Raw genomic sequence first — 13,662 nt, 5'->3', positions numbered from 1 at the left:
ACATTTAAATTATAATCTTCCTGGATAAAGTAGTCTTGTTTCCAGTCCCTTCTGCTTCATGGCATTAAATACATGATGCCACTCCCTTCTGGCCTATAAGGTTTCTGCTGAGAAGTCTGATATTATCCTGATGGGCTTTCCTTTGTATGTGATCTTATTTCTGTCTCTGGCTGCTTTTAATAGTCTGTCCTTATCCTTGATCTTTTGCATTTTAATTACTGTGTGTCTTGGTGTTGTCTTCCTCGGGTCCATTGTGTTGAGAGATCTGTGGATCCCCATTGCCTGAGAGACTATCTCCTTCCCCAGATTGGGGAAGTTTTCAGCAACTACCTCCTCAAAGACACTTTCTATCCCTTTCTCTCTCTCTCTTCTTCTTCTGGTATCCCTTAATGTGATATAATTTTGTTTGGATTGGTCACACAGGTTCTCAATATTCTTTCATTCTTAGAGATCCTTTTTTCTCTCTGTGCCTCAGTGTATTCCTCTTCTCTAGTTTCTATTTCATTTATTGTCTCCTTCACTCTATCCAACCTTCTTTTAATACCCTCCATCTTGCTTTTCAATGACTGGATCTCTGACCTGAACTCATTCCTGAGTTCTTGGATCTCTTTCTGGACCTCCATTAGCATGTTGATAATTTTTATTTTGAACTCCCTTTCAGGAAGAGTCATGAGGTCCATATCATTAAATCTTTCTCTGGAGTTGTATTAATAATTTTATTCTGGACCAGGTTTCTTTGGCATTTCATGTTTGTATATGGCACCCTCCAGTGTCCAGAAGCTCTATTCTGGAGCTGCTCAGCCCATGTAGCAAAGTCAAGGGTTACAGGGGAATGGTATTGGTGCCTGTGGGGAGGAAAGAGCTGTTACCTGCTTCCCAGCTGCTGTGCCTGTCTCCACTGCCTCAACTAGTGTGGTGAGCACACAGATATAAGCTTTCATCCTAGAGCAGTGGAATGTGGATCCATGCTTTCCACAAGCGGCCAGAATCCAAGTCTCCCCAGGAGCTCCGCCTGTCCCTGCTTTCCAACCTCGTAATCAGAAGAGTATGATGAAAGCACATGAAATGTAAGTTTGTGCTCCCAGCGCAGATCTATGGATCTAGGTATTCAGCAGTCCCAAGCCTTCCACTCCCTACCTGCTCAGTTTCTCTTCCTCCCACTCTGAGCAGTGGTGGGGGAAGGGCTCGGGTCCTGCTGAGCCACAGCTTTGGTATGTTTCCCTGTTTGGTGAGGTCTGCTCTTTTCTCCAGGTGTGTGCAGTCTGGCACCATCCTCTTTCCTGTTGCTCTCTCAGGATTAGTTGTGCCAACTATATTTTCTAATTGTATGCAGTTTTAGGAGAAAGACTCTGTCTCTCCTCTCACTCTGCCATCTTTCATCCTTTTTTTTCTAATCTGCTTCTACATCCCTCCATTGTATGTTTCATTTCAGATATGTAATTTCTTAAAGATTGAATCTTTGTCCTAAATTTGTTCCTGAGTTCTTGCATATTTTTGTGTACCTCTATGAGCATGTTCATGGTTTTTAGTTTGAACTCTTTTAGGAGTATTGGTTAGTTCAGTTTCATTTGGCCCTTTTTCTGGTGTTTATGATGTTTGTTTTTGAACCAGGTTGCTTTTATGTTTCATGTTTGTATGTGGTGCTTTCTACTGCCCAGAAGCTCTAATTTCTGGAGCTGCTTAGCCCCTTGTGTGATTTTGGGGTCGCAGGGGAGCAGTGCTGGTGCCTGGGGGTAGGAAAGAGTTGTTTCCTGTTTCCCGGCTGCAGTTCCTGTCTCCACTGTCAGACGTAGTAGGGTGAGTACACAGGTGGAAGCCTCGGCGCTTTGCATCTGTATCTGCAGTAGGCTGGGCCTCCCTCTGGCTGGTCTGGTACCAGGGTGGGGACTTCCAGTTTGTGAGCCCATGTGGCAAGGCAGGAGGAAGACGCCACAGTTGTATGTCACAGTGGGGGTCCTCGAAGCTGTGTAGCCAGCCAGGGGATGGAAAGCCCAAAGCTCCTGAAAGTTCCAGCCTGCTGGGCAGAGCACACCTGGACAACCTTGCCCACCTAACCCTTTTCCTGGGCAACAAGCTCCTTGCAAACCCCGCCCCTTCAACTGCCCTCTCCCTGCTAGGAAGCCTCTCAGGCCTCCCGCCTTTCATTTGTCCCAGAGCAGCAGGATGTGGATCCTTTTCCTCCACAAATGACTTAGGTCTCAATCTCTCCAAGTATTTTGCCTGTCATAGCTTTCCAACCTCACTAATCTCCACAGAGCACTATGCAATAGGTTTGTGCTCCCAAAGCAGATCTCCAGCGCTGGGTGTTCAGCAGTACCAGGCTTCCACCCCTTCCCTGCTGTGTTTCTCTTCCTCCTGCTGGTGAGCTGGAGTGGGGGAAGGGCTTGGGTCCTGCCGGATAGAGGCTTTGGTACGTTACTGTTTCGTGAGGTCTGCTCTGTTCTCCAGGTGTATACAGTCTGGTGCAGCCCTTTTTCCTGTTGCTCTTTTAGGATTAGTTGTATTAACTTTATTTTCATCTTATATGTGGTTTTGAGGGGAGTTCTCTGTCTCACCTCTCACGCCACCATCTTGAATCCCCAGCTGATCCTGGGACTTTTTTCTGTTCAGTGTTGTCAGTCCCTTTTCAAAGTCCAATTAATGTTTAATAACTGAATTCACCCTCTATTGCTATTCCCACAGACAACCACAAGACGGAAGTGTTGCCTTGAGTTCTATGAAGCTTTTGTTTACTTCTGGTGGTATTGCTATACTATTTAGACTCCCATTCAGCACTGTTTTTATGTCTCTCTATAGGCCTCTGTGATCACAGCTGTCATTGTGACTAACTGTATGCCTAGAATATATCCTGAAGCACAAAGGCGAATTAAGATGGCTATTTACCGAAAGGCTCCAAAACTCCACTGATAGCATTAGAAAACATCACATGAGAAGTTATGGCTTCTGTAAAATAAACCATTTCCAAATAAGTATAAATTCCCATTCTTCTACTGCTTAAGTTCCTGGTAATCACCAACCTATTTTCTGTTACTATAGATTTGCGTATTGTAGACATTTAATATAATTGAAATTATATGCATGTGGCCATTTGTGTCTGGCTTCTTTTTCATATAGTTTAATATTTTCAAGGTTTATCCATTTTGTAACATATATCATTACATTGTTATTGCCAAATAATATTCTATTGTATGGATATCCCACCATGTATTTGCCTATTTTTAGTTGAGTTACAGGTTTTTATTGTTGAATTATGAGAGTTGTTTTTCTGTTCTATATACTGGAAGCTTATCAGTTAAAAGATTTATAAATACTTCACAATTCTGAGGCTATCTTTTCAATCTCGATGCTGTCCATTGAGGAACAAAGATTCTAATTTTGACAGTTTTGATATAATCATAATTTTCATATAATTTTGAGAATCAGACTCTATTGTTTTTCTTTTTCCTATAATTGTTTGCTCTTTTGGTATTATGATTAAAACACTATTGCCAAATCAATGGTCATGAAGATTATCCTCTACATATTCTCTTGAAGAGTTTTATACTTTAACTTTTACATGTAGTTGTTTGATACATCTTAAATTAATTTTTATAAATGGTATGATTTCATTAAATCTTACTTCATTATATCTTTACATATTTGAATTATTTTTCTATTTCTGATGATTTATCTAATAGAGTTTCTCATTCAAAAGCACCTTCTTCTATTGTTATTGTAAAGATCAGTTTATTTCAAGGGTAATAACATAGCTGAGAGAGCAGGGAGATGTTGCCCTGCCTTGTGGTTTTGTTTTATTGCTTGAGGATCTTGATTTTCCCCTCTCATTTCCTCTTCTTTATTGTCCCATCACTATGGAGGCACCTTTTCCTCTAGTTACTTTTTCCTTCCCCAGAAGAAATGCGTTTCTGCAGTTGTCACCTCTGGCCCCACTCACTTTCAAGCTACATTCCTGTAGCCTGTGTGGTTTTTCATGACAACCCTGACCTGTCCATGGTTTTTTTAGATTTTGGCTAGATTTTTTAATGTTTGGAGATTTTTTTCTGCTTTGTGTATATGTCTCCCACACCCCTCTCCCCTTTCCCACAGAGCCCTTTTAGCTTCCCTCTACCCACACCCTGAGCCTAAAGACAGTAACAACGGTGGGAGCTTTGTCAGTAACTCTTTCCCGCTTCTTAAAGTAATCTGAAATCACGCCATTCTGCCTTTCAGTAATGTTGAAGGAGTGTGCTAATGTGTTTTGATTTACTCTCCTTCTGATGTTATGGTTTCTTTGGGAGGGTGTATGGTAAGATTCAGAATCATGGAGCCATCATTTTCGTGGGTCCAGTGAGAATATATGTGCACACATCTGCATCTACCTGTGTATGTGTGTGTGTGTGTGTGTTGGTTCACAACCTTGGAAGTTCCCTGGTGGAATCTGAAACTGGTCTCTATCCGCAGAGGGCAGTGAGGGACCAAAGAGAGGCAGGCCACTCTAGATGATGGGTATCAGGTTTAATAAGCAAGAGAACTTATATATGAGCTGAGTCTTGGGTATATCTCTATACCCACTGCTAGAATCTTACAAGTTTCTTTAGATGTCTTACCTGGACTCAGTCCTATATATGTCCAGATGTCTTAACACCAGCTTATTCTCTGAAGGCATGTCCTTCAAATAGCTGTTACTGTGGGAATGGTGGGCAGGACATACCTTCCACATAGGAGTGGGTGAGGGTCGTCTGATCACCAAAGTCCAGCTATTGACTCAGTTTGGACCACGTCCTTTCAGTGGCCTGCGTCCACAGTGTGTATAATACTTGTGGGTGTCACTCTGTGCCCTTGAGTATCATGTCTTAAGTGGTTTTCATTGTCAGACAGGGAGTATCTGGGTTTTTACATACTTTTTATTTTGCAACATGAAGACTTAGCTATTAACATTTTTTTTAGATTATTGTGTCCATTTAGGAAAGACAATGTACTTCATTGAAATAATGGTGAACTTGTATTTTAATAAACATGTTCCTTCATTTACCATTTAAATTCCATTGTATCAGGTTGATATGTAAGAAATGTTTTACAAATAATTTCCAAGAAGTGATTGGAAAAATCTTACCTGATTTTAATGGGAATTATATACTTAAAAGAGAACAATGTTTATTCCTATTAATAAACTGCCTTTTAATATTTTTGTATGCATTTAAAATGTAATTTTACATTTTGTACTTTTTCAATAGCCTCAAAATTTATTCAGGTGACTATGTAATATTTATGCATAAATTCATTGATATTGTGGATTTTTCAATATATTTTAATGCAGAAATTTATTATTTGAAGTCCTGTTTTTACTTATGTTTTCTGTGATTAGTACTAGTATTTATCTTTTAGTGGTATTTTTAATATTAAATGAGGTAATGTGAAGGAACCACTTGACACTCCAAAAGTACTATTTTGATTATTTCCAGTATTTTATTTTAATAATATATAACCAAATTGATTTTTCATATTATAACTTTGTAATGCATTCATATGTGTGGTTGATTGGGATTTTTGTTTCTTTTGCATTTTTTCTTCTGTATTTTTTTCTCTATTTCTTGATTTGAACTCAGGATACTGTTAGTTTTAGAAAATAATTTTGACAGCTCTGTGAATTTTGGTATTTGAAAATAGTTCCTGTAGCATAAGAAATGTTAAAATATCTTGTGGTCTAGCATTTTACTTGGAAGAAAGTCTTCAATGACATTTGTCTGTCATCTACATTAATTGTTCTGTTATGTTTAGTTTTTCTAAATCTTGTTTGTGTCATTTTCATGATTTCTATTTAGAACATGATTAGTTGGTCTCTTTTCTTTATATATTCATACCAAGTGTCATTTCTTCAGTTCACTGCCCCCCTCAGTTTACATTACAGTCCCCCTACCCTGTGCTCTGCATATTCCTTGCTCACCTGCCCTTGAGTTTCAAGCAGGGCTCCGTCTCTAATTAGAAGCTAATTCATGTCTTTGAAGCTCTTAGGATAGCCAAAGAAATCACTTGACTTTCCTTGTTCTATACTTTAAAGAGAATGACTTTATATTAATTCTGTCAGCAGCCACTCTGTTAGAGTCTGCCCTAAGGCTCACCCCCAACAAACCCGGTGGTGGCTGGAGTCCATGCATCCTCCAGCCCAGATAGAGCCCTGTTACCTCCTTGGTTTTGTGGTCTCCTGACCATGGTGAGGGCTTAGTGTCCCCAAAGAGCCGCCAGTACTGGGGATCTGGAGCTGGGGACCCCCCTTCATACAGTGACTGAACACTAGACTCAGGCTCCAGAAGCTTGGCCTACATACGCCAGAAGTAACAAGTAACAAAGAAATACATGTGCTTATTTAGTCTACATCTTTTAATATTTTACAAGCTGCAAAGATTTTCCCAGCTGTTCTTTTGATGTTAATTAATTTTGCTTTATAGTGTTTTATTGCTCAAATGAATGCTGCTTCACAGAATTTTTGGCAATGATACTGAAAATCAAAGAGATACAAGTGAATTCTGAGGTAAATCTTGCAGTCAAATTCAGAGCATGATTTTACACCTGGAACATATGACTCCCAAATAATTTCTCTCTCCAGTATGTCCTGCTTGTATTGCAGTTGTCAATATATCGTTCTATGGCCATGAGTGTGAGCAGCGCAGACTCCAGGCCGGTGCATTGATGGATAGTGTACATCTGTGTGATGCAAGCACCAAACACAATCTTCCTGAGATTGAACGAGGAAATGCTCAGTGTCTGGAGGGTGGTGGCTGTGGAACAGTCCAAGGTCAGTGCAGGAAGGAAAACATGGACTGGTGGAGGCTGCGCGTTCAGTGTGGATTACAAACAGGATAGTGATGTTCCCCAGCTGGGCTACTAGGGACTCTGCAAAGAAAGGGAAGCACATCTTCCAGCCCTGGGATCCCTATCAGAAGGAAGGAAGAAGGGCGGACCTGTGTCCTGTTGGGATGTAGCATGTCGGTGGGAATTGGGTACAGACACCTTTTCATGAAAGAGTTTTCTGGCTTCCAGTCAGAGACCCTTATCTCTTCCATAGCATGTTGCCTAATTTCTGGAGAAAGAGTAAAACCTTTCTTTAATACTGTAACACAGCAGAGGTGGCTTATAGCGGGAACATGAGGCACAGTTAGAAAGTCACTCACTCCTAAGTATGTGTCTTACCCACAGAGAAAACCATGCAGAAAGTGTCCAAATCCAGCAATCCTGCCCTTCTCATGGCTTATGGCACTAAAATAGCCAGTATTTACTGTTTATTATGCCTGTGAGTAAGAATGTAATGCATGAATGAGATGGAGTGTGTGTGTGTAAAGTATCACAAGACTGAGATTGAGGAGGGTGGCTTAGGTGGGTGGTACATTCTTGTGAAGCAGAGCTGAATAATTCAGAAGATAGTACACGGGACGGAACCCAGTAAAGGAGGAAGACTGGAGAGATGGTGCTTTGATCTGAGTTAAGGAATGGGATTAACAAATCTAGATGTATTCAGATGCCATTGTATAAATCCTACAAAACAATTCTCTTTGTTTGAACTATATAGCCTTATCTCTTAGTAAGTTTTGTGATGTTCCTTTTTGAAGAGATTAACACTGGATGCTACCAGATATTTTGAAGAGCCTGTTGTGATTTATGATCTTTTTCTGCCTTTTTCATGTGTATTATATTAAAGAATAATCCCTTCATGCCACCTGGTAGTAGCAGTGACAATGTGTCTATCTTTTTATGAGCTAGAGCAACACCAAGGTTAGATTCTTGCCTCAAATAGGGCAGGTAGGGTGTCTTAGTGCCAGAGCTCATGTCCCTGCTAGAGCGGCAGAGGTAATATGTGTAGGTTGGCAGCAGGCTTGTTTACTGTAGCAGTGGAATCTGTGTGGTGTGCCTCGTGTTTGTGTTGGGACTGTAACATTCCTTTGCCATGGATGTCATCTGTAATGTACTGGAGCCTGTCAGGTTCTTGGGTTCTGAAAGGCTTATACCCTAATCGTGGATTTCTTGAAGACAGACTCTTTCAATTCATACTTTGCTTTCACAGTGTCTCTAACTTTGGAGTATACGTGGAACACCTGTGGTTGAAATGAGAGAATGTTCCCATTCATACAAGAAATGCACCTACCTTACCTGGCATTATACAATATTGACTTAGAGAGCATGTCATCATATCAGTTGGAGGTAAAACAGGGCACAGACTTAAAGTGCCTGGTGGCCTTGCAGAGCAATGGTCTCAGAGAGTCCAGAGCAGACAGGTGCAGCCACTTCTGACAGGTCACATGGAGCCTGTGGAGGGGGCAGGCTGATCACTCCAGATAGTAGTAGTGTTGAGAGGTAGGCAGGTAAGGTAAGGTATGTGTGCTGCACCCATTGCCTCCCAGGGTGCTGTAGCTGGGAGGCATCATGAGAGCCAGAAAACAGATTGGGAAGAGTCAGTGAACAGCTCGAAGGCACAGTTCAAGCTCAGGTTCAGTGGGGGCCCTTGGTAGACCAGAGCCCTGGATGCATCCTATGTCTTGACGTGAGTGACGAATGACAGTCATCCCCAGTCTGCATGTCAGCACTCTGCTGGTGTCTCCATCTCATGTGATTTCATGAAAGAAAGAGTATGCTGTCCAGAAAGACTTCTTAGTAGCTTATTCTCCTGAGGCCTGGTCTCAGCCATGACATCTCAGGAAAGCCCCATAGATGTGGGTCACAGAGCGCCTTAGGGAAAATGGCTAAGTCCACATGTTGGTGGGTATTGTAACAAGTTAGAATTTTGCTCTGCCATGGTTAAAGTCCAGCTCAACAAGTGCCCTAATTTAAAAGCACTGCACAGATTTACAGAAATGGCGACAGGTATCGTCGTTCCCCTTGACTTCTCACCCAGATCCGCCCCATTTCCTGATGCCCCCTCTGTGTGCTTCTGAGCTGTTTGCCTCTTGTCAGATGAACCTGGAGAGGGTTCTAAAACAGAATACAATGGATCCTTCTAATTTGTAAGCGAGAGTACCTTTCTCAGACACAAATTTGAGTTCAGTGATCCTATAATTTAGGTAAAAACAAACCACATTCTCTAACTTTGGAGTTTGGGAGTGGGATATTATTCTGGAAATCTACAGGTATAATAACTTGTAGTGAGATGATACAGAGCTTAATGTCAAGTCTGGCTTTGTGTTGAAAGCATAGATTCTAATTTTCATTTCCAAAGTTTCTGAAACCCGGTTATATCTGAAAGTAAATTGTGTAATATCAAGAGAAATGTTTAATAGAATTCGGTTGGAATTGGACATGGGACACAAACAATAATTCACATGTCATATGACTTTGCTTCCAGTGAGAAAATAATATCATGTAACCTCAATGCATACACTGTAGAGTCTCTCGTATTCCTTAATTGTCAAATACTTAGTTTATTGGAGAAAGAGTGGAGAGGAGATTGATAACAATAGATGGAGAGATAGAAGTAGAGGTAGAGAGAGATACACAGAGGGAGAGAGAGAGAGATAACTACTGGATGATCAGATAAGAAAGAAGTAAGGCTCGACTGATAGTAACTAGACTGAGGGACATTACAATAAAAATGAGCCATGATTCTAGAGGCACAAAATTTGAGGCTTAATGTAAAAATATAGACCTATAGAAGAGATGCTCTAATGCCTGTAATTGCCAGCAGCCCAAGGCTTCCTGTTTTCTCTTCATCTACAAAATCAAATCAGTAGATCAGCACTCCTTCAGGGTGTAAACCCCCTAAAGAGAAGATGTGGGACAAATGGGGGGAGTTCTCACCCATTTCCACCAGTTGTTCACTCCAAAATCATAACTTCCACTGGGACATTTTCCCTTTTTCCATTAGCCCTTACCCATTGTCCAGGTACTTGGAGGTGGAGCAGAGAGGGCAGCAAAGGCCGCTTTACTTTATCTGTCAAACCTAAACCACTTCTGATAAAACTGAAAAACCTGGCTATTGCTACCTAATATAATAGAAATTTAAGAGTCCTCAGCATATTAAAATGTGGGTAATAATTGGATATATTTCCTGAGTCTTTACACAGAGCTATTATTTCTGTACAAAAACCTTTACAACCCACTCTCGGATCTGCTTGGTCCTGACCCCGTAGATGACTGGATTAAGGGCAGGTGGGACAACCACGTATAGATTAGCCAAAAGAATGTGGATATAGCGGGGAATGTTCTGTCCAAAGCGGTGTGTCATAAAAGAGAAAAATGCTGGTGTGTAAAAGCAGAGCATGACACAGACATGAGAGCCACAGGTATTGAGAGCCTTTAGTCAGGCATCCTGAGAGGGGAGGTGGAAAACAGCTTGAAGGATGAGCACGTAGGAGGAGGCAATGAGGATCACATCCACAAAGGTGTTAGAAATCGCCATGAGCCCATAGATAACATTGACCTTGATGGGTGCACAGGCCAACCGGGCAAGACCCATGTGCTCACAGTATGTGTGAGGGATGATGTCATGCCCACAGAAGGGCAGCCTCAGAATGAGAAACACAAATGGAGTCACCAGAATGAAATTTCTTTCCACAACAAGAGAGGCTAGGAGGCCAATGGTTTTATTGGTGAGGATCATGGTGTACTGGAGAGGGCTGCGGATGGCAACAAAGCGGTCATATGCCATGGCCACCAGTACAGCACTCTCCATGCCTGCAAACATGTGGACAAAGAACATCTGAGTAAGGCAGCCCTCAAAGCTGATCTCTTGAAGCTTGAACCAGAAGATGCCCAGCATTTTGGGTATGGTGGTGGTGGACAGACCCAGATCAATCACAGCCAACATGGCGAGGAAGTAGAACATGGGCAGGTGGAGACTGTGTTCCGTCTTGATGACAAAAAGAATGGTGATGTTCCCCACAAGGGCAATCAGGTACACAGCACAGAATGGGAAAGCAATCCAGAAATGTGCAGCTTCCAATCCCGGTATCCCTAGCAGGCGAAAGAAGTGGGGATGGAACTGGGTGTCATTGATAGGAGACATTCTCCTAACAAGGCCTGCTGAATTTCTTTTAGGAGGTGGGATGGCACTCAGTTTAAGGTATTTTCTTACCAAGATCCTGGGGAGATAGAAAGACTTCTTATCATTACCCTGGAAATAATGGCAGGAGTAAGCTAATTTACAAACTTTAGGTGTTCTCTTCTTTCCAAAAGGCAGTTGAGCAACTCTCTTATAGCACATTATTATTCTGAAATCATAGGTAATATTTTCTTGGCCTTCTTTTTTGTTAAAATAAGATCTTTGAAGGAAATGACAGTATTTCAGAAATTGGTGTGTACCTACATTTTATGACATTCTTTTCCATTACATTTTTAAGTAGCCCCTAGTTTACTTTTGGGAAACTACCACACCCAGTGGTTTTCAACTGTTAAAGAATCATAAGTCCAAATGAGTATGGCTTATGTATACTGTTGTATGTGTTGATTTAATAAGTGCTTGAAGATTTTCCATATGGACCTGAGACAGTAACATAACTTTCAGGAGCATACTCACAATGTCTGTCTTTGAATTTGTCACATGCTATTTCTACTATGAGACCATTGCTATTTTTAATGCTTCCTAATCTTATGGTATGGCTTCTTTTTCAGCCCCATGCGTCCAGACTCCTGTTGATTCTGAAATTCCCTGTTGTTGCTTGTCTATGTTGTTTATGTGTATGCATAGTATGTGCACCACTTTGTGTTTGGGTGTAAGACAGAGAAAAAGAGAATGTTTTATAAAAATGTGGTTGCATATAACTCTGCAAGGTAGTTATCACAGTAGTAATATCCAGAAACAGAGTTAACAATCCCTTGTTCCTTCAGAGAAATGGAGCTTATATTGTCCCCTCAGCAGCTGGAGTGAAACTGCTCAGGTGCAGATAGAACACTGTGTTTGGCAGCATTAGTGGGGGCGGTGTAGGGGGGATGCCAGCCTGTGAATAAAGACGACAGTGGTTATGGAACTTCACTGGGGAGAGTCTTTGGAAGTAGCTAGGATGACACAGCATAGGAGTCTCAGTTCTGAGCTGCCACCATCTCCAGGGTGCTTGGTTTTCGCCAGGTGTGGGACAAGTTTCCAGGCAAGTGTCAGAGGGGAATCTTCTCTGACAGTAGATAGCAAAATCAAGGGGCTATCTGCTGTCTCCCAGTTTTGGTCAGAATGCTTACCTCTTTCTGCTACAGCTGTAGGCAATATAACCATCTTTTCCTAGATGTGCACAGTGACAAGGAGCCCAGCCCCAGACTGCATTGAAAGCTCAGCTATATTAGAGACCTTCCCCCTTACTGCCCACCAATACTCCATTTACTGAAGTTGTGAATTTACTTTTACCCTGCTGGCTCTTTTCCCCATTAGTGCATTGCTAATAACACAATATTACAGATGATTTAAATGAACTTTGAAATCATTCAAAAATGTCTTGAAATCTAGCCATGCCATCTACTAGCTGGAGATCTTAGACAAACTCCTTTACTTTTCAAGTCACTTTGCTCTGTGGAATTTGATTAATGAATTCTATCTAATGATTCATATTTTAAAGAGAAATAAGACCAATACATGTAGAGTCCTGACTCATAGGGTATAATCAGTAAATGGTAGTTATTTACATTATTAGTCTTTCTCCAAATTTTATTTTCCTTTTAACCCAAAAGAGCCAGAAATCCCCCTGTAACACAAATAACTTACTTGATTGTAATGCGCCCATTATTTATGAAGAACTCATGGAGGCTGTAAGGTGAGGTGGAGGAGGGAGGAGGGAGGGATGACACAGAACATTCCAAGGTGAATGAGAGGCACCGGGCCTCGCACTGTGACTCATTTCTAGGCCTCTGTGGATGCCCACATAAACCAATGCAGCTCAGATGGAACGTAGACCATGTTCTCCTGTCCTTACAGATTTCTCACACTGTTGATGGGAGGGGGACCTTCTCTCAGGCTCTCTCATGACAGGGCCATGAAGCAGAAGGCAGGAGGGAGCAGTGGGTAAGGCTAATTTAGCAGGTGTATTGGGCGCCATTAAGGAGCTTCGGATACATTTCCATGGAGAGGGTGCACAGAGGCCAAGGTAGAATTGATGACCTCTGAATTCCCCAGGCCTATGTAGGAGAAAAACTAAGGTAATTGTGCCGAGCAAAAGCTTAATATCCTCATCATTTTATTTGGTTATGACCTTGTCACACCTCCATCTCCAACCTCAGACCTATGACCATGACCTGCAGTGTCCCCCTTCAGCCTCACGCACCACAGCAGCCTAGGTGCTGGCTCTGCTTCCCCGTCAGTAGTTGCCTGCCAGGGCAACTCTCATTCTTTGGTGGCCTCAGATGTGGGTACACTGCTACATGTTTGTGGGATCTGGGTGTGAGGTGTGTACTATGTGAGTGTGTGTGTGTGTGGATATGTGTGTGTGTGTGTGTGTGTGTGTGTGTGTGTGTGTGATGCTGCATAGTACTTGCTGGTGTGTCATCTGCTCACCTGCTGACGTCTGCTCCAGTCCATGTGCTCTGGTGCCTTCTTTGTGAAGAGAATGGAGAGCGGTGCTTTGGGTCACTTCTCAGCCAAGGGGAGGCTACTGTCCCCTTCTCTCCTCCTTTACCTTCTCCTTGTGCCCTTCTTTTCCTCTCTGTAGTATCTCATCCCCCCTGCATCCATTTCCTCAGGAGCCCCATCAAGCCTCCATACTCCAAGTCTATCATGTC

General features: G+C 42.0%; 1 pseudogene; it reads right to left on the bottom strand.

Moving 5' to 3' along the window:
* Positions 1–10,033: 10,033 nt before the first annotated feature.
* LOC118968016 (olfactory receptor 52E4-like) lies at positions 10,034–10,969 on the bottom strand (annotated as a pseudogene).
* Between the last annotated feature and the right edge of the window lie 2,693 nt (positions 10,970–13,662).

Source organism: Manis javanica, chromosome 11, assembly GCF_040802235.1.
Source record: "Manis javanica isolate MJ-LG chromosome 11, MJ_LKY, whole genome shotgun sequence".
Classification (NCBI taxonomy): domain Eukaryota; kingdom Metazoa; phylum Chordata; class Mammalia; order Pholidota; family Manidae; genus Manis; species Manis javanica.
The sequence above is the reverse complement of the archived record's forward strand: the minus strand, read 5'-3'. Positions and strand labels throughout refer to the sequence as shown.